This window comes from Argiope bruennichi, chromosome 4, assembly GCF_947563725.1.
Source record: "Argiope bruennichi chromosome 4, qqArgBrue1.1, whole genome shotgun sequence".
In the NCBI taxonomy this organism is placed as follows: Eukaryota; Metazoa; Arthropoda; class Arachnida; order Araneae; family Araneidae; genus Argiope; species Argiope bruennichi.
This window is the reverse complement of record NC_079154.1, coordinates 31,701,443-31,722,766: the sequence shown is the minus strand read 5'-3', so window position 1 is coordinate 31,722,766 and position 21,324 is coordinate 31,701,443. Positions and strand designations below refer to the sequence as shown.

The following is a 21,324-nucleotide window of genomic DNA, read 5'->3' as shown; positions in this document are numbered from 1 at the left end:
CTCTACACTGCGTATAGAAGAAGGTAAAAAGAAGCCAAACTTGAAAAGAAAATTAAACTTGGGTGGGGGGATAGGGCAGGAATCTTCCCCGGAATTTTTTCGCACACTAATAAAAATTTTATTTCACTCCATTCATAAAAATTGTAGTCATATGATTCAAACACTTTTTTTTCTACTGATTCAAACAAAAATTTGATACAGAATAAAAATTGCTGTCACAATATCACCAAATTTCATTTATTTAGCCATTGCGTTATTGAGATCGCGTTTGCATGCATGTGAAAGAACCCTGCAATAAACAATCAGCTTTTTATCAGATTTAGTTCAAAATTTGATGCAAATTTATATTTTTTATATGCTAAACCTGTTTACCAAATTTCATATATCTAGATATTTACATTTAATATCCATCATATTCATTTGTACTCATTCAGCCGAACAGACTGTCTTTCTCTGAATAGATTTGAAAAAAATCTGAAAATTCAAAATTTGATGAAAATCTATAAATTTGGTTTAAAGATTATATACTAAATTTTATACAACTAGCTGAAAGTGTTTCAATTATCATATTCATAAACGGCAGACATAATTTAAAAAAAAATGTTAATTTTGAATTCAGGGTGGCCTAAAAGGAAGATTCGTCAAAAGTTGCAACGATTACATTAGTTTCTTCTTATACGAGAAACTAAAAAATCCCAACTTAAATAAAAAAAAATCTTAATTAGTTATTATTTAATTAAGAAGTTCAGTTTAGCTAAATGACTGGATTCTCTAAAATTCGATTTGTAGAAAGTATTTTAGTTATTTGGGTTAAATGGGAAAAATCGATCCAGAACAAAGTGCCAAAATCCGGGACTCTCCTTGGTGATGTATGATAGTTGGTCACTTTATCATTTTAACTAATGATAAAACATATTCAAACATGATGGATATTTATAGCATCAAAAGAAATAACGATGTTGAACGGCCATTGCTCTTATTCTACTCAATGTATAAAAATTTCGAAGGAGAATTATTCGTTTTATGTTTTCTTAAAATTAAATTTTTTTTTACTGATACAGATAAAATAAGTCTTGAAAAGCACACTTTATTAATGTATAAAATAAAAGAAACATTTTATTTAAATATTTTTTCTATTTTTAAGTCCTTATTTTATATATCATTGCTATGAATATTATGGAAATTTGAAATAATGTTTCTCAAATTCATTACCTGGCAGGACTACCGGTATGGAATCAAAATTTAATTCATTCTAGCTATTCCCTGATAATTTGAAAAATAAATAATATATTGTTGTTTTAAAGAAAGAAAGTATACAAAATTTTAATTCTTAGTAATTCTTTAATTTAAATAATAAAATTCCATTATTAAGAGAACTTAATAAACTTAAATTATAAAGAGAATTTAGAACATTAAATCTTCGAAAAAATAAATTCAATACTTAATGTTAAGCTGGGCATTGGCGGGAAAGTGACTTTTTCCCGGCTAATCCGATGTATACAGCCATTTTTATATTATACCTGGTGTAAAAATGATATATAATTACAACACTTATATTTTTTTAAATCTTAGAATTAATTTTGCCCGATTTAATATTTGATAATTTAAATGGATTTCCTTTCTTCATTTTTGATTTGAAGACAAGAGATTTCGTAAATTAAGTTTAGATGATAAATTAAATATGATAACATATTTCATTAAAATCTTAAGTTTAAATTTGACATTTGAAATTATTTTTTTTTTCAATTCGTTAATTTTTATTAACGTATTGCTACAAAAATTTGAAAAAAATCCAGAGTGAAGTTAAGGCTGAAGAGATATAAGAGCCAATAAACTACCACCTTTATTTTTCTTTTTTTTATATAGATGAACTAATATTTTCCATATATTACTTTCAAAATTTGTCTAGCCTTTAAAAGTCAAACTAATAATAGTATTATGAATGAAATATGCAGTAATTTCTTTAAATATCATGATTCATTTAATGATGATTTAATTAAGTCATGATAATGACTAAAATCTAATAATTTTGACAATTAAATTAAAACTATCAGATTTTCTAAACATCAATCAGAGACTAACTATGGAGTAAGAAAATCAAATTTTTGTCAAATCAAATCAAACATTAATTTTAAAAATTTAAACACGGATGAATTGATTAATTAAAATTTTTTCTTTGTAATTTAGGAAGAGTTTAAAAAAATCATGAAACATTTTTTACTAAATCATTTTCGTTTTTCCAACAGGCTAAATCGACAGCATTCAAATATAAAAAAAAGAGAATTTTGTAATAATTCTATTTAATCAACATCAATCAAAGATACCTAATTTATATTTAGTAAATGAAAAATATTTCTTTATAAAGTAAATAAATATTATTTCAATTATATCTTGATAAATCTAGACTAGATCTAGACTAAAATTTAGATAAAACTGCTTACACACATACACAAATATGAACAATATAGGATATTTATTTTAAGTGTAGGACATTTCTTTCAATCCAGAACTGCTTTTAACCTCGAAGGATTAGAACGAGTAAATGAAAAAGAGATAACTGGGTCCTAACTAATCAGAAATGTCAAGCTTGTTTAATTTGATTCAATTCACGAAATTGAAATGTAATTTGCAATGCATTCTGAAATTAACCGTCATTTTGAAAGTTTTGAATTAAATGGGGAAAGCCATATTTAAAGTACATGTTATTTTAGAAAAAGGAACCGCTTCCAGTCGGTTGCATAACTTACTTGTAATACGATAACCAATTACCGAAAACTACAACATAATAAATTTTTTCGTAATTAGTTACGGAAATAGCTGTATCTCAAAATGGATATGCTTTAACCTTTCAAGATTGTATAACTAGATCCAATTATAACATAGAAGTGCGTCGCCTTCGGCAGCTGTGTTTTTAAGAAGCGATACAACATTATGTCTACAGACGAGTTCTAGACAATATTTGGTAGGTTTCTGTCATCAAATTAGTTTAACAACTTCCCCAAGAAAACAGATTTATAATCAATATGAATAAATTTAAATATTGAGCTGCAGAAAACAAAGCGCACACCGACAAGCAGCTGTAACTTTGTGTATAATTAAAAGCCTCAACAAGTAGAATTACGACGATAAAAGCCAGATGGCCACTGTACTGCGGCGCCCGTCTTATCAACAATTATGTGAGCGTAAAAGCTTCAATTTAGACCGGTGTGAAAATATGTTCGCCTTATTTATTTATAGATTTTCCGACAGAGATAAGGCTCCGTGTTTATGAACAAGAGCAGAAAAATCTTGTTACGTTGCACAGACGTTCTTTGTTAATGAAATTCCTGTGTTTCTGTAATTTGTTTTAGATATTGTGTTTAATATTTGTTTATTTATATGATGTTTGAGTAATCGCGAATTCTTGTTGAAGGAGTTCCGCGAAATGAAAACGTAAGATCCTTTTCAGCTATTCCCAAGTAGTTGAGAAAATTTGGAAATGTTGGGCAAGTAAATATTTATTTCCTACAAAATTTGATATTTTATTGCTAAAGTAGTAGTGTACTCTAAATAAATTTTAATAAGTGAATTTGTTAGTTGTTTAAACCTATAAAATTTAATATTCTATTAAAATATTGTTACAAATATTGCTAGTAAAGAAAAATTAAAGTATATGTGTGTGTATGCGCTCATAAGCCAGAAATTTTGACTTACAGCTACCAAATTTGGTGTATATATACCTTGGATTAATTTTTATTTAATTTCCAAATAATGGATTAGATTGTTGACAAGAAATTCATTGTTTCATCACATATTTACTCTCACGAATATCTTCCATTGCTCAATAGTAAAGAACGATTCTGTTCAATATTTGTGCAATTTACTAAACGAATAAAAAGTGAATTATGAATACTGCGAATGCTAGAAGAGAGCAGAACCATACAATTGCGCTTTTAATACAGCTATGATCTAATGGGACTGCTTTCCATTAAGAAAGTTCATGCACACAATGAATAGAAACATATGCAAGACTTCAAATAACACGGTTTTAATTGTCCAACGATTTGACGTAATCATCGACATGAAAGTCCGAGTAAACAATTTAAGTAAAATTAAATATGACCTATTTTCCTGGAAATGCAACTATAATATGAATGGAATTAATGGTTTTTCGTTATGTAAATTAGGATTGAGATAGGGCTTTTAATATTTTTTATTGGTCATTGACCTTTTTTGAATTTTTTTTTCTAATTAATGAAATATCGCACATTTTTTAAATAAAAAAATAGCGTCATTGATATATTTATAATAACAATGATTTCTGAATTGAAATAGTTATAACAATAATAACAAAAGAAAGTGGAACGATTCTGTCTTAAATACTGAATAGCTTAATAGAAAAAAATATCCATCATATGTGTTGATAATACATACACATTCATTCATTCATTTTTTTATTATTACAAGTTAGAGATTCAAAGGTATAAAATTGCGATAAATTACATTTGCTGAAAGAGATTCAAGCGAAATAAAGTGCTCAATATAGTAATAAAAATTTAATTAAACAAGACATTATGAAGATATATGAATAACTTTTAATTAAACCAATGGGAGTAGTCTTCTCAAAATTTTCTCGCATACTAACCTTACATGGTATTGGCGTACAATAGCTACGAAAAATTAACTTTTAGCGTGAATTTAGCATTTTTATTGAATCTATCGTGTCATCCTTGGCGAGTTATTTGGCGATTAATCCCTGGAATGTGTTAATAGTATCCAAAAATCAAATTTGTATTTTAGACACGTTTTTCTCAATCGATTGAAACACAATTTCACACGAAACTGCACTTGTAGTCTTAAAATCCCATCCAAATTTGATATCTTTAGTAAATTGAATTTTTGAATTATCGCGTTTACATATATTTGAAAGTACAGAATGGACAGACAATGAGCTTATGATTGAAACCTATGAATCAAAATTTCATAGGTTACCACTCAATAGATGCTACATTTGTATACAGAATTTTATCTATCTAGCTCTCTTAGGTTTTTGATTATCTTGTTATCTTAAATTCGGACAGACGGACTTCCTCTGAACAAATTTTAATGAACATTTGATAGAAATTTGGAAATTTGGGGTAAGACCGTATACCAAATTTCAACCGTCTAGCTCAACTCGCTTTTGTGTTATCGTTGTCACAAACAAACAGACATTATCCAAAAATTTGTTTTTCGAATTCAATGAGGTCTAAAACATGTAGATTCGTCAAAATCTCTAGCTTGAATTTTTCGACGATTACTATATTTTCTCTACGAGAAAGTAAAAATTTTTAATTAAATGTTATGCAGTTTCTACATATATTCTTTAGAAAAAAATTTAAAAAAATCTTAGCTTATTATTTTATAGTTGTTTTTGGCCAATTAGCGTATTTTGATAAGTAGACTCGTAATGGAATAAGTACAATGTTTTGCGTTATGACGAGTTTATTTGTCAGGAGTAATAAGTAGTGACAATTTGCAGTTTGAACTACAATTTTAGTAAAACATCTATCATATTCGTACACTTTAAATTGCTTAAAATATTTTGAGGACAAATCGAAATCAAAGGAACAAATAAAACATTATTAATAATTATTATAAAAAACCCGCATATAATATGAATTGTTTTTCTTAAATGTAATGTGTTGTATCAGTCATCTCAGAAGCAATTAGGCAACCATAAATTATTTTAGACTAATGGCGCACTTGGTAATGAAAACTGGGATCAGGATCCTCAATACCATTCGCTAACAGCAAATTAAAATTATAAATTAATTTTTTATGGTTCTTTTCGTTCATATGCAAAAAATATATTAGTTTAAGTAAATAAATAAATTTGATTATTGAAATAAAAAATAAAATAATTTCATTACAATATATTTTCATATTACACATACTCTGTGTTTGACGAGTTGACTCGTCAAAGCTAAATTCTGCCAAATTTTTGCGCCATTTTTTAAATATGGATTTTCCGAAAATGTCGAGGCAGTTAGATGATTCCATAGACAAGCTTTACTTTCCAAAACATATACATAAATTTAACATAAAAATAGCAAGAAACCAAAGATGAAATCAAGTTTTAAAGTAATCTTGAAAAGATGACAAATCTGTCAGATTTGTTTTGAAGCTGAAACTTATTGACTGTCCCCAGAACCACGAGGCAAAGTTCTTTAAAACCATACTTTAGACGCTATCAAAAACAACTGCTGAAACCAAACAGTTTTATTTCAGCATCCAGCCAGCTCTTAGGGCAATATTGGTCCATTTTCCGGAGATTATATGTCTTTTCTTGTTGACTTTTTTTCAATCTCGAGCGGTCACAGATCATGATGCCGGCTTCATTGTATTTTTCATCTTGAAAGATTCTGCGTATTACTTTTCTCTCTGGATGGACACAGCGATAGGAAGATAAGATTCTTATCGGCTAAAGTACTGCAAACAAAACTTTTCTTTTAAAGATTTTGGTATATGATACGAAAAGTGCTTATTTTTTTTGAAAAAAGAAACGACTCTGTGGAGGTATCTTTTTTTAAAGTTGTCGTCAACTATGAGAAATATTATGAAAGAAATTGAAAAGGGAAATATTTTGGTCTTTTTGAACTTCGACAGAATTTTAGCTAGAAATGTTCAAGTAAGCCACTACCCCATAGTTATGTTTCATCAACCAAATATACGGGGAATTTAATAGTACTCCTCTTATTGAAATCAGACCATGCTATTCTAAACATAAAGCATTCTTTTATATTTTTTTTTTCCTTTAAAAAAACCTCACATTGAGACACTGACACATCACATTGATAAAAGCCGACACAATAAAAACAAATTTAAAAATATGTGCATAAAGTTATTTTGTATTCTGGTCTGGACATATTTTAAGTAACAGAATATCTATAAACATTTATATTAATGTTTCAAGATTTTCTGTTACTTAAAATGCCAACACAAAAAAGTAAATTAAAAAAATATGTACATAAAGTCTATTTTTTACGCTAGAGTTGAATACAATTTATATTACAGAACACCTCAAAACATTAATATTAATGTTTAGAGACTTTCTATTTTTTAAAATGTGCGCAACTACAGCATATAAAATAGACTTTATAAACATATTATTTTAATTTGATTTTTTGTGTCAGCTTTCATATAGAATATTAAACAAATGATGAGAAGGCACAGAACAATTATGAAACGTCCTTTTATATTTTTTGCATTAAAAAAGATTAACCCTGTTTAATTTCATCCTTATTATGTAAATGGTGGCTTTTTTTATCTACATTTGTTGATCGACCATTATTTTTCTAAAATTTCTTCCAGTTTCTGTATCATCAGGCCTTATAAGCTGCATAGTGGTCGCTTGAATTAGGGGGATATCTTCATGGATTTGAGTTCTTATTAAACCAAATATTATATGATTCAAGGCTAGCTGCCTATTAAATCTGGCAATGTATCACAAGATCTAGTAAAAAAAAATCCAAGTGGAATCAGGGTTCAAAGGATCGTTGAAATTTAAATAATTACAAAGCTTATCCTTTACAGCCGCTATGTAATTCCATAGAAGGATGGTAGTTTAAAAAATAAGTTTATATTTACTACTAGCCGCCTTTGGCGACCAGTCGGTTCGCCAATCTTAATGTTCGTTTAAATTTTAATAATTAAATATTTTAGCAAATTCCAACTTTAATAGATTCTTCAGCAAAATATTTTAAAACTTCAAATTTTGATAGTCATATAATTCACTCATAATATTATAAATTCCTTCAGTCATAACGTGATATTTATCTCTCTAATTTTCTGTCAGCTCTCGTAGAATTTATGCTTTAAATTAAAGTGGAAAGAATTAATCTGCATTAATATAATAATATTTTTTACTGAAACAAAGCATTTTTTATAATATGATTACTGATAGCAGAGTCACTGAGCGTTTAAACTTTATGGGCACTAAAGAATATCTTTATTTATGTAATATCTCAAAAATTTGACAACAAAATTTTCTCAGATTCATCATGAACAATGTTTCATTTTAAATGCATCAAACACTAAGAAAATAAAATGAATAGTTTAAAATAATCGGCCGAAAACAGGTTTTAAAAAACTACTTAAAAACGATGTACTTAAAACTATAAGCATATACAAAAAATACATAACATAAATTCAATTTAATTACAAAAGCATGCAACTAACCTAAAAATATTTTAAATCAATAATCCTCCGTTGATAATATTGTCAACACTCAGAACACAATGCACATGCGTGAATTTTCAACGCCAGTTATGGTAACGCAAATGCATGAATTTTTCTACGCCAGTTGGGGTAACGCTTTGAAGATTAGAAATTTAATTTCCTTTATTCGGTGTTATTTTAATTCAAAAGTACTTCAGAGTGAATCTGAAAGATCGATTAATTAACAATGTTTAATTTTAAATGCATAAAACATAAAAAAAAAAAATTAAACAGAATCGTTTGAAATAATCGGCCGAAAAATGTTAACACTAGCCTCATTACTGTTGGGAAAAAATCTGAAGCCTTACTCATTTGGCGTTAGGAAAATTCTTTGGCGGGAAAGTCAGTTTTTAATTAATAATTAAAATTCTAATTAAAAATTCAAAAAAAAGGGACCCCAGGTGCACATTCCCGACCTCCAAGGTATACATGTACCAAATTTGGTAGCTGTAGGTCAAATGGTCTTTTCTGTACAGCGCCAACACACACACACACACACACACACACACACACACACACACACACACACACACACACACACTGAGCTTTATATATAAGTATAGATTATATAGATGCGATACTGAAACAATGATTTTTAATTAAAAATAATTTTAATAGTTTATCAACTATTTCAATATTGAATAAAAATCATGACATTTGAAATAGCTAAAAATATAATGCCAGAGTTTCAAATAAAATTATTTCAATTTTATTGAATTAAGAGAAAAAAATTATCGCTAGTTACATAGAACTACTTAATTTTATTCATAGAGCAGATAAATGAATAACAATATCCAATCACTGAAAGTATTATTCCGGGCATTTTATTTGACAGTGAAAAATCCAAACCAACAAAGATTTGTTTGTCGACAGCTTTCTTAAACATGAGAAGAACATAGGGGGTGGGAGTGGAGGTTACATGATAACACACAAATATATTCATATACATGTTTTCGCAATTTATTTCACCAGACTTGTCCTTTCTTTGAGAAACTATAAAAAAAATGGATGCTACTCCAAAATCGTCTCTCCTCTAATTCGTCTCATTTTTTTATCCTTTGTTATTCCGAGGAAAAAAGAACATTCGAATGTAAATATCCCATCATAAGAAAAAAAAAAAAAAATTTTCATTTCCAAGTCACGTTCAAAGAAACAAATATTTAATCTCAAAGAATCGAGTTTCTTCTATTGTATCATCTTGACGGAAGAAAGCAATGAATAAGTAAAATGCAACGCGACGACGTTTTTTAATAAGATTATCTTACTTGGAATTGATACAATCTTTTTTTTCAAATAAAAAGAGTTTTCTGTAAATCTTTTGCTTTTCCAGTTAAATAATTTCTCATCCACTTGTATTTGAATGACATATAGTCTTAAAAGGAGTGGGGTTATATAGGCTAAAATCTCAATGCCCTATTAGATGACATCACAAAGTCTCTTATCGATAAGCATTGGAATCAGATTATCAATCTCTAACCAGCAGAAGTGCTCTTCTCCAAAATCTCTCGCATAATTTCTAATAAAGGTGTTATTCCCTGTAAAAAAGAAAATGTGAACTTCAGCTAGATAGAGAACGCTTTGCATAGCACTGGCGCATAAGAGTTACGAAATATTAACCTTTGGCGGGAATTTAGCATTTTCACTGAATCTGTTACATGAATCTTCAATGAAGTTTCGATGATTAATCTTTGGAATAAGGTTCATAATATTCGAAAATCGAAATTGTATTTTAGACACATTTTTCGCAACTAATTGAAACCAAAATTTCAAAACAGAGTTACAATTATAGTCAGACGGAGAGATTTGAAAATTTGAATTCGCTATTTTGTATCCTTTCTGGTGATGATTCAATTACGTTAGCGCGCACTACCATTTCTGGTAATTTCAGAAAGAACTAGATGGATGGATTGGGGGGGGGCATCTGATAGAACAAATAATTGCCATTTTGTTAAAATATCTTAACGTTTGTTGAACGTTTATCAAACTCTTTACAAACTATGCTTTGAATTTTTTTTTTTAAATATGGATCATTTTTTCGAACATTTTTAAGTTCTAAAATTAACCGACTTCTAATTTTATTTCTTTTTCAAAATTGTCTCAGATAATAATTCGTACATTTTTTTTGTTTGAATGAAAAACAGCCGTAATATCTTTTTTCATGGATTTTGAATTAATCTTTTTCTAGAAGAATCTAGATATTTTCGACGATTTTTTGGGAAACTTTTTTTCGTTGCCTTGGTCAAGTGCCAAACGAGAATTAAGTAATAAAAAAAACGTGAAAATTTTTATACAGTTTTATACCCTAAAAAGGAAAATTTCTAATTTACTTAATTCTTTTTAAGCATTTAATTTAATTAAATTATTTTGATTTTATCATTTACAGTTCAACACGCGCTGGCATTGTTGCATAAAAAAAAACATAAAAATCAATTCTACATTCATTTTGATTTTGTTTCCATTTATAATTTGGCTTTGATTTATGTTATCTTTTAAATTTCTCTGAGTCTCAATACGTCAGATGCGAGTTATTCCATTAATAATAATTTACTTAATACGAATTATTGACCAGTATAAACAATTTCTAAGGTAGCATTAAGAAACTATTTGTGAAGTAGGTTACATGATATATTTTCTATTGTAGGATGTGTGTTATAGTAGTTCGAGGTCGTCACGCCCACGCCGTCGGTATTGCTTGTAAAATATAAACTTTAGACGCAAAAAAGTTTAGGAATTAAAAAAACTTTGTTTCTAATTTTTTTTTTTATCGCAATTTCATTATTTGAATTTCCAATTTTTTAAAACTTAATTTAACTTTTTTTTATCGATTATACCGAAGATATATTTTATATTTATTATATAAAATTATATTCTTTTATATTTATTTATATATTTCTAAAAATGTTTAATTAATAAAAAATTATAAAAAAATACACAAATGGCTCATAAAAGGTAAAGTATTTTTTCTAAACCCATTTCATTTTTAATTTCTCGTATGCAAAATTTATAGAAAACATTATAATCGTCAAAAAATTCGAAATCGAGATTTTGACATTTCTCCACATTTTAAATTTTCCCAAGTTAGAAAAACATTTTCGTAATTTTGTCTGTCTGTCTGTCTGTAAACACGATAACTCAGAAAAGCTTTGTGTGACAGAGATCAAACCTGGTATATGGACTTTAAACAAAATTTATAGATTTTTTTTTTCAAATTTTAAGCGAAATTCATTCTGGAGAAAGTTCACCAACTCTTCGAGTATAACTACAAAATGTAAAATATTTTAGCATCTAAAATGTCGTTTCTTCTCAAATTTTGAGTTAAATCTGTCAAAGAGTTGAACATCTGTCTGTATTTTCGAATATTTGTAATTGCAATGATTTCTGAAAGCACGACTTAAGCAATGAATTTTGGGATGTGACCCTGTAACTGCCATTGTAATTCTATATCAAATCTTACTTTTGATCGGTAAGATAAAGGGAGTCCAAATTTCTCATTCGGTTTTATTGTACTTTTATATCAATCATATTTCAACAACTATCGCTAAATAAATCTAATAAGATCGCGTGCTAATAAAATAAATTACTAATAAGACAAATTACTGTTCGCCAATAGCATGTAGATAATGTATTAGTACAAACATGTATTAGAAAACAAGTACATGTATTCGAAAGTATACAAGAAAGCAATCAGGCAGACAACTCCCTTAGATTTAACCCTGCAGTGCATCATATACCTATTTAGCTACACAAATTTATTTACATTTATAAGCTTCGCACGAGTGTTCCAAAAGGCAATAACGAGTGCTTAGAGATTTCTTTTTAAATACTTTTTGATGAACATTTGTATAAAAAACCGATTATTGTTAATTGCGGTACTAGAATTTGATTAAAAATAGAAACTTAGAAAAATACCAGAACGGCTGCTGTATAAATAGTTCTACCATTAAAAATATTCTCAAAATATATGTTTTTTTTTGCATTGCAAATATATATGTTGGTAAAAAAGTGATTTATTTTTTATTGCAGAATTATTTTAATGTGACCTGTCATTGGACATTGTTTTATTATTAATCCAGTTTAGGCCACTTTAATTTTAAAAAATTCATTAAAAGTAATGAAATTCTTTTAAATAATTTTCCTAAATTATATGCAGCTATTCCTTACAAACATATTTTTCCAAAAAAAAAAAAAAAATCATGCATTCTGGGGTTAAGTTGGATGTTCTTTTACAAAAAAAACTAAGAATCTGCCACCAAGTCAGAGGAATATAATTTTATATCATAATGCTTTATAATGAAATCTAGGAAGGTGACAACAAACAACGAAGATACCACAAATTAAAGAAAAAAAATTAGTTCCTAACACTATTGGAAAAGCATAATTCACAGTGCACCCATAATTGTAAGAAAATACTAATAATAACTGCACGCAATTAAGAGAAAAAAAATAAATTAGTGTATTTTTTGTTAAATGAGAAAAAGAAAACAGCAAAAGAGACTTCTTAGTTCAACTGATAAACCACGGACATTGATTTATCACACATCTGATCGCAGATAGCAGACAATCAGCAAAGAAATCCGTCTATATCTACAACAATCTATATATCAAATGATAGATGTAACTGCTACAGATAAAGTAACAAATTGATTCGCCGACTTGCATTGATATTAATGATTCTTTTAGGACATTATATGAGTATTTGAACAAATGGATCGAGTAAATGAATAGAAACACTATAATATAAAAAAGAACATCTAGGATTGCTTAAAGAATGATACTAACTGTAACAAGATATATATATATCGTCCAAAAACGGAACTTAATAAGGAAATATTTTATACAAAGAACCTCATTTTTACTTCCTATAGCATTGTTCGTTGAATTTAAAATGCTATACAAATTCAAATATCATATTAAGAAATCCCCATGCAAAGCATAAAATCGAATACAATTTTTTTGGAATGATATTTTATTTAGTGATGAGAAAAAAAAAACTGAATTATTTGCCACACAGAAGCTTCCAAAAATATGGAGACCAAAGAATGAAGAATCCAGTAATAAATATTAAGCTAAAACAATTAAACATGTGAGTAGATCTGTTAGATCTCGGGGTTTATGGCGGCTGCAGGAGTCAGTAATTTAGTATTTGTCGAATCTAAAATGATCAAAATGGATTACCTAAATATTTTAAAAGATAATGTTACTCCCAGTGTTGCGAATTCGGAATTATTACGAAATTGGAACTTTTAATATGGTAACGATCCCAAACACTCAAAGGTGATGAAAGAATTGTTATTCTATCGTGTTGCGGAAACTTTAGACCATTCCTCCACAGTCACGAGATCTAAGCCCCATTGAAAATTTATGGACATATCTTGGAAAAAATGCACGCCAAAGAACCATTTCTAATAAGGATGAGTCATAGAAGAATGACAAAAAAAAATCCCTTCTAGAACTAACAACAAAACTGGTCACATCTATGTCTAGACGATTAACCCTTTGCTCTCGGTAAAGTAATTTGATGCATAATTATTCATCTAATATGAGAACTTGTTTATTATTCCGAAAAATAAATAATTGTTTCAATTTGTATTTCTCCGAAAAATTAATTTACATCTTACCATTTTGTAGATATTTTTAACAATATAAATTAAAAATAAAGAAAAAAAAAACTCTAAATAATGCACCATCGTGAATGGTTCTGAAAGGAAATATCCGAGTGCAAAGTGTATCCGGCAATGATAAAATCTAAAGGACTGCAGACAAAATATTAATATTACAGCTTTCGTTGATTTTATCAGTATCAGTGCCCTCTGTTTACTTTTTTTTTTATGACGCATGAAATTTGATGATTTTTTGTTTATTTCTTTTTGCATTTTGATTTAATTAAACGTTTACAAGTTGTTGTATTCTATATGAATAAATTAATAATTGCATATATACTTTATATGTCGATAATATATTTGAAATAAAACACTTTCTTTAACGGTCATGGGTGTTTACTTTCTTTTGACTCTGTATATCATCCATAAACGGAACTTATTAAGGAAATATTTTATATAGAGAACACGTTTTCACTGATCCTATAGAAATGTCCGTTGGACTTAAAATGATATACAAATTCAAATATCATATTAAGAAATCGCCATATAAAGCATAACATCGAAGAAAAGGCAAAATGAGTGGGATTTAGTTGACAGAAGAATCTTTTGGAAATCTTGCAAACTCAATTTATTTTAAATTCAGTAGCAAATCCTTTCGATAAGTTTATGGATGTTTGGAATTGGACTTTCAGAAGTAGAAACTAGTTTGGGAATCTTATTAGTTTAAGTAAAGATACATTTTTGAAAGGATTTAATTTTTTTTTCCTTTGCATATTGAAAACTTTCAGCAAAGCAAGCTCACTCGGAATAATACAGCCAAAAGAAGCATACTAAAATATTTGTGACTTTTTTTTAAATGTAGGACTATATTTCAAGTTTATAAATATGATTTTCTTTGAGGCATATAAAATGAAATTCTTTTCATTTTATATTCGAAGAAATTTTGTAAATATTTATCGTGCAAGAAATTTTGTAAATATGTATCGTGCATAAAGAAGGACCTGATTAAAATTTGGATTGAATCAGGATCTTTTGAAATTCATTGATAAGATTCCGAATTTGTTAGATTAAGGCAGAGTTAAGAATTTTCAATATAACAAACAAATTCAATCTTAAATATCGAAAATGAAATATTAAATTATCGAACTTTGATTATTCGAATTTCTCTCAAGTGAAGATTTCTTTTGCCATAATAGCGCCAGAAAAAAAAAAAAAAAAAAAAAAAAAAACCCGAGTTTCTACTTTCTCGTTTAAGAACACAATAGAAGCCAAGCTGAAAAAAATTCTTATTTTCAAAGCAAATTTTTATGCCAATTGCTTTATATCAGTTTAATTGAAATTTTCATACCAATTGCTTTATATCAGTTTAATTGAAATTTTCATGCCAATTGCTTTATATCAGTTTAATTGAAATTTTCATACCAATTGCTTTATATCAGTTTAATTGAAATTTTCATACCAATTACTTTATATCAGTTTAATTGAAATTTTCATACCAATTGTTTTATATCAGTTTAATTGAACTTTTCATGCCAATTGCATTATATCAGTTTAATTGAAATTTTCATGCCAATTGCATTATATCAGTTTAATTGAAATTTTCATACCAATTGCTTTATATCAGTTTAATTGAAATTTTCATACCAATTGCTTTATATCAGTTTAATTGAAATTTTCATACCAATTGCTTTATATCAGTTTAATTGAAATTTTCATACCAATTGCTTTATATCAGTTTAATTGAAATTTTCATACCAATTGCTTTATATCAGTTTAATTGAAATTTTCATACCAATTACTTTATATCAGTTTAATTGAAATTTTCATGCCAATTGCATTATATCAATTTAATTGAAATTTTCATACCAATTGCTTTATATCAGTTTAATGGTGTAAAACATTTTTCATCAAAATTCATTGGTAACTTTTTGAATTTTTAGTAAAAAAAATTAAAAAATATTATTATAAAATTTCAAATTTGTTCCATGCGCATTACTTCAGATATTTTAATTCTATAAAATATTTGCATGCTTAATTTTTCTGAAAATGCAATTTTTATTTAAATTATTTAACATTTTTGAAAAGATTTAAAAATCGTTTGAGTAATATTGTTCGAATAAAAATTGAAATAAAAATTCAAAAATGATTTATTCATGCAAAATTATATCACCATACATTTATAATACCATAACAGAAAAATTTCAGGGTTGTAATTAAAAATACGATGCACATGGAGTATTTTAAAACTTCATGAATTGAATGAAAACGAAATTTTGTCATACTTCAGCAGTCTAATGTAAAACAAGCTGGAGTGACATTTTAATATCAATAAAAAAACTAATATTGAGCAAACGGTTGCAGATATCAAAAAAATTCTTTTTGCAGACGATTACTCTCAATCCAACTATTCCTAAAAGGTAAGGACCCGCAGTTTTAGACACATTTTCATCGTCCATTGTACCCCTTAAGTATATAAGGAAAAGCATTATAATTGCCAAAAAGTTTGAACTCGATGTTTTGATGAATTTTCATATCTCAAACCTCTTCGAGTCCGAAAAACGCTATTTTTGATATTAAGTCTCTTTGTGAACAAAATACTTTCAGCAAGGAGGAGGAAATTTGTTATGCAGTCTTAAGACCAAATTCGAAATTTTATATCAAATTTTAAGTAAAATCTAGCCGGTGTCCATTCATAATGGTAGAGCATATTCCCTGTGATCTGGGCGTCCCGGGTTCGAATCCCGGTTCGGGCATGGTTGTTCTTCATCTGTGTTCTATCTGTGAGGTGTGTGTGAATGTGCCCCCCTGTAAAAAGGGGTTGTGCAAGCTAATGTGTGAGTTACATCTTCATATGAGCTAGAAGTCAGACTTCTACCCTTGGGTGCTCAGGGGTCTTTAGCCTCATAAGCTACTGCAGCGCCTTTCCGTGGTAACACGGACACGACATCATCAAGTAAAATCTATTCAAAGAAGAGCTTCTGTTCGGATATTCGAATGCCTGTTAAAATGAAAAAAAAGAGCTAAATGGATAGAATTTGGTGCACAGAATTAGAATACGTGATGTATATTTGTCAAAGAATTGTCTGTATAGTTTAGTATACATATAAGTAAAATAAATGGAAAATGCACCGACTTAAATGAAATTTGATACATCATCTTATGACTACAGTTGAGATCCGACTCGATTTTCGGTTTCAATTCATCGAAGAGAAGGTGTCAAAAATGTATCTTCAGGTGTTTTTTTTACTATACTATGAAACATAAAACTCTGCTTTGCGGGATTCTCAAAATAAAAATCTGAGCACTCGCGTTCACAGTCTTATCCAATATCCACAATCTTTATGCAGGAAGGATAATATGTTAAATACAAATATGTTAGAAAGTTTCAAGAAGATCGATCCAAATGTCTTTTTCTTAATAAAAACCAATAATTTTTCAAAAAAGATTGTCAAAATTTAGAAATTGAACTTTGAACGATGCGAATCTTAAAAATTGTATCATTTGGTGATCTTTTATAACCCAAGAAATTATTTAGAGACAATTGCAATTTCGTTCTTCAGCGTTTCAATATTGATATGAACAAAGTCCCAGAATTGTCTCAAAAGAAAAAGAGTCTAAAACGTGGATACTCGTCAAAATCTCGAGTTTCAATTTTTAAACCATGACAATTCTTTATCTTTATATACAACGTATTAGAGTAAGTAACTATACAAATCCTCTGAATTGAAGAAGTTTCTTTAATTCAAAAATTATAACACGAAATAAACATGCGTGCGTAACAACGAACTAAAATTTAAAGGCTTTAGGATTCTGACTGCAGAATATCCAAGTGCCTCTACTGAGAACTCGATTTATTTTAGATTCAATGTTAATCGTTTATTAATTTTTGGATGTTTGGAATAAAAGTTTCGAAGAAGAAACTACTTTGGGAATCTTGTATGTAAATCATTTTCTTTGAAAAGATATATTTCTTTTAGATTCAGATTTATCAAAGAAAATAAGTTCAATCTAGTTAAAAATACATTACAGAATTTTGAATTTTATATATACAGCGAAGCTTTGAAATTGCAGTGGAATCGACGCAAGCCCGATTCGAGTAATTCGGAGCATGATTTTTGCATATAATTTCTCATGTAAACTGCAATTTTTGCATATTATATATGTATATAACAGCAAATGAACTTTAATTAATCAGAAAGAAAAGGATTATTGAAACGGCTGTTAGATGAAAAATGTGCCGATACCGCCACTTATAGTGCGCTTGGGTGTTATCAAAAAGGCGAAGAAGAGATTTCTCGCACCTGAATACATAGAAAATCAGGCAGTTCTATTGATCCATAATTCACTTACAGTGACCAATTTCGATGTCCAGGTGGTTCAAGAAGGAGGTTTTATTGGACCAATAAAGGAAATAGCCCTAATTCATCGAAAAGTCAGCGGACCTTTTAGTAGAAGACTTTGAATTCTGATTCGACTTTGATGCGAATTGGAAGACATGAAAAAAAACGAAGAACAATTTGCTACGCACTCATGAATCGGACAAATGATGGCATACAACACAAGGATACTGATGATAAAGAGGAGCTAGAAGAAAAACCCTCATTAACCAACAAAAATCTGCAAGATTTTTGACTTAAGAATATTATCCCAATACCATGTCGAATCTTGCTGATTTTTATTCTTCTAAAAAGTTTATCCAATGTATTGTAAGTAATAGTTTGTAATGCTAAACTCGTAATTTATGAAATGCGTCCCTATTACATAATTGCATCCAATTAACTATTTTTCAACCTTTTAGCAGGAAACATTTTTTATAGGTAACTCATATTAATCTACATTTACTTATGGTTCTGTACAAAATCTGTGTGATAATTGCTTTCGTTCGAACTCCCAGTAACTCATACACAATATGTATATCATACGAAAAAGTACATTTTTAAAAATGTCTCAACGAATAATTTTAAGTAATAACAGCTGTTGCTTAAATTAATTATAAATTACTTTAAAACTTCTTCTTTTAAGATTAAATTATTTCTCAACAATTTCCGATAGTATCTAGTAATATTTCAGCACTTTTAGGCTTATCTTGAAAAACAACTTTCATCTTAAAGTAATTTTTGAAACGTTGTACGTGTTATTTAAATTTCTCTTTCATACGTTCATAAGTTTAAAAAGATGGAATGTAAAAAATATTTATAACAGACGTTTCTTTGGAAGCAATCAACTCTGGCTTATATTTCCGTAATAAACAAAATTTTGAATGGATAAATGGCTGGAACTTTATAAACATATATTTATTACATATTTAATACGCACAGTTATAATATTATTAGCTGATATTTACATATATATACATTAGACGTAGTTGAGAGTTGATATATCTCCATATTCGATAAAAATCTACAAAAGTAATGACAATGTTAACAACTCTAAAATATTTTATAAAACAAAGATTATTTATATATGTTCAATTTAATCTTTTGAGAAGAATACAATAATCTATAAACACAATGATACATTATGTAATATCATAATGATGTTAATGTAATAAAATACTTTCACTTACATATTTAAGGAACTTGGTTCTAGATAGGAGGATTCGATATACGACCACAGAGCATAAGCAGAATGAAGATAAACATAACCCCGAAGGTATGTTTATGATCATAATGTCATATGATCTCTATTATGACGGGTTTACATTCGACCATTAGGCAGCGCATGCGTAAAAAGACTGAAAAATGCCGTTTGGTCAATGGCAAGTAATTGTCCCGATGGGACAACCACAAGCCGCTGTATTGTATTTTTTTCCTACTGCGCATGCGTTTGTAGAATTTGGCGGTTTGTTTGGCGAGAAAAAACTTTATCACTTATGAAAGATTAAATCCAACATTTTTTGCTCTTGTTCTATCTGATGCCGAAATGTGTGTGTGTGTGTGTTTCTTTTTCATTGTCATTTTTTTTAATAGTTTTCCAAATTTAGGTATGCTGACCTTCTTATATTTTTTTTTTATTTTACCACATTTCTTTGTGCAAATATCCATCATTTTAATACGATGCTCAGTGAAAAAAAAATTCAGGGACACCAAAACGGCAATTTATAGCCAAGCATGGAATGCCTGAATCTGTCGTATAAAATTGTGGCAAACATAAATCTGTCCCTTTCTGCACATGCGCTGCTTACTGCCCGTCTTATAGCTGGCCGAATATAAACCCGCATTAGGCGATAATTTGCACTTGGGCAATAGATGCAAACACATACACGTGTTACAGAAAGTTCTCGTATCCACATAGGTTCCGGAGAAATGTGCAAATATTTGGCGACACGGTATGCAGCTGGAAAACTTAACTGATCAGCTTTGATATTCAGCTGCATCGCTTGTGATCAGAGCCTTTAGGCTCATCTGATCGGATAGTGCGATCATAAATTTCTGTGACATTTTTTTTTTTTTTGCCCCCCTCTAACAATTTGTAAAATTTTGAATGATAATGTTTGTTCTATATATTTAAATAAAAGGGGAATAATAATTTTTTACTTTCTCATTCACAAAGTATATATAAATTATTATTTTCATCTAAAAATTTGACCTCATAATTTGACGAATCTGTGCTTCAGTACAATTTTCCATCCCAAAAATTTATCAATCTATCTTTGTATAGCTCTGATTGTCTGTTTATGAGCATGACAACTAGAAAACGGTTTAAACTAGTTGGATGAAATTTAGTAAATGATTTTCACACCAATTTTATTGATTTTTATTAAACGTTTTACAAAATCCCATTAACAAGAAATCTGGCTATGTTACCGTCCGAATGCAAATGAGCACAAAATCTACAAACTTTAAAAAAACCAAAAGAATCAAATTATTTGTTAAAAAATTTTAGCCCCTAAAGTATACATTTGTATCAAGACTTTAGACAATTATGTCATTGGTTTGATCATCTGTCTGTCTGTACATTGTTATGCATGTAAACGCCATTACTCCAAAAAGCAATACTTTAAATAAGTGAAATTTAATACCAGTATAAAGAGTGTAATTCTGTGTCAAAATTTCATTTCAAAATGTTCAAAAGAAAAACACATATAAGGTTTTACTTCTTATATACTACGCTGAAAAAATACTCTCGTGAGGGAATCTGAAAATAGAAATCTCGAGCACTTTCTAAAGATAACTCGATATCTTCTTAATATCGAGTTTAGTTCGTTTATATTTATACCTTCTTTTATAAATATAAACAAACTAAACTTTTTAAACCGTGGTCAGATGTTGAAGACGGCTCCTCAATCGGCAGCCTTCTTCTTCAAGCTCCAGAATCACACTAGTTGGATTATATTTGGTCCTGTAACATTCCCCGTTTCCCAGTACTGAAAAGACATTTACAGCCAGCTGTGTCGTCGCTGTTAATTACTAAACTCCTCGAGATAGCCAGATGGTGGATCTTTTCACCTGGGTGGTTTCGCATCTTTTCATTAGCGACTACCGTG

The 21,324-nt window shown here is 28.7% G+C and overlaps 1 protein-coding gene across 1 annotated transcript in view; it reads right to left on the bottom strand.

Annotated features, from left to right (window-relative positions):
- The window catches only part of LOC129966920 (neuronal acetylcholine receptor subunit alpha-10-like), a 640,729-nt gene that overhangs the window by 243,315 nt on the left and 376,090 nt on the right, over positions 1 to 21,324 (bottom strand). The gene's annotated exons all lie outside the window — the stretch shown is intronic.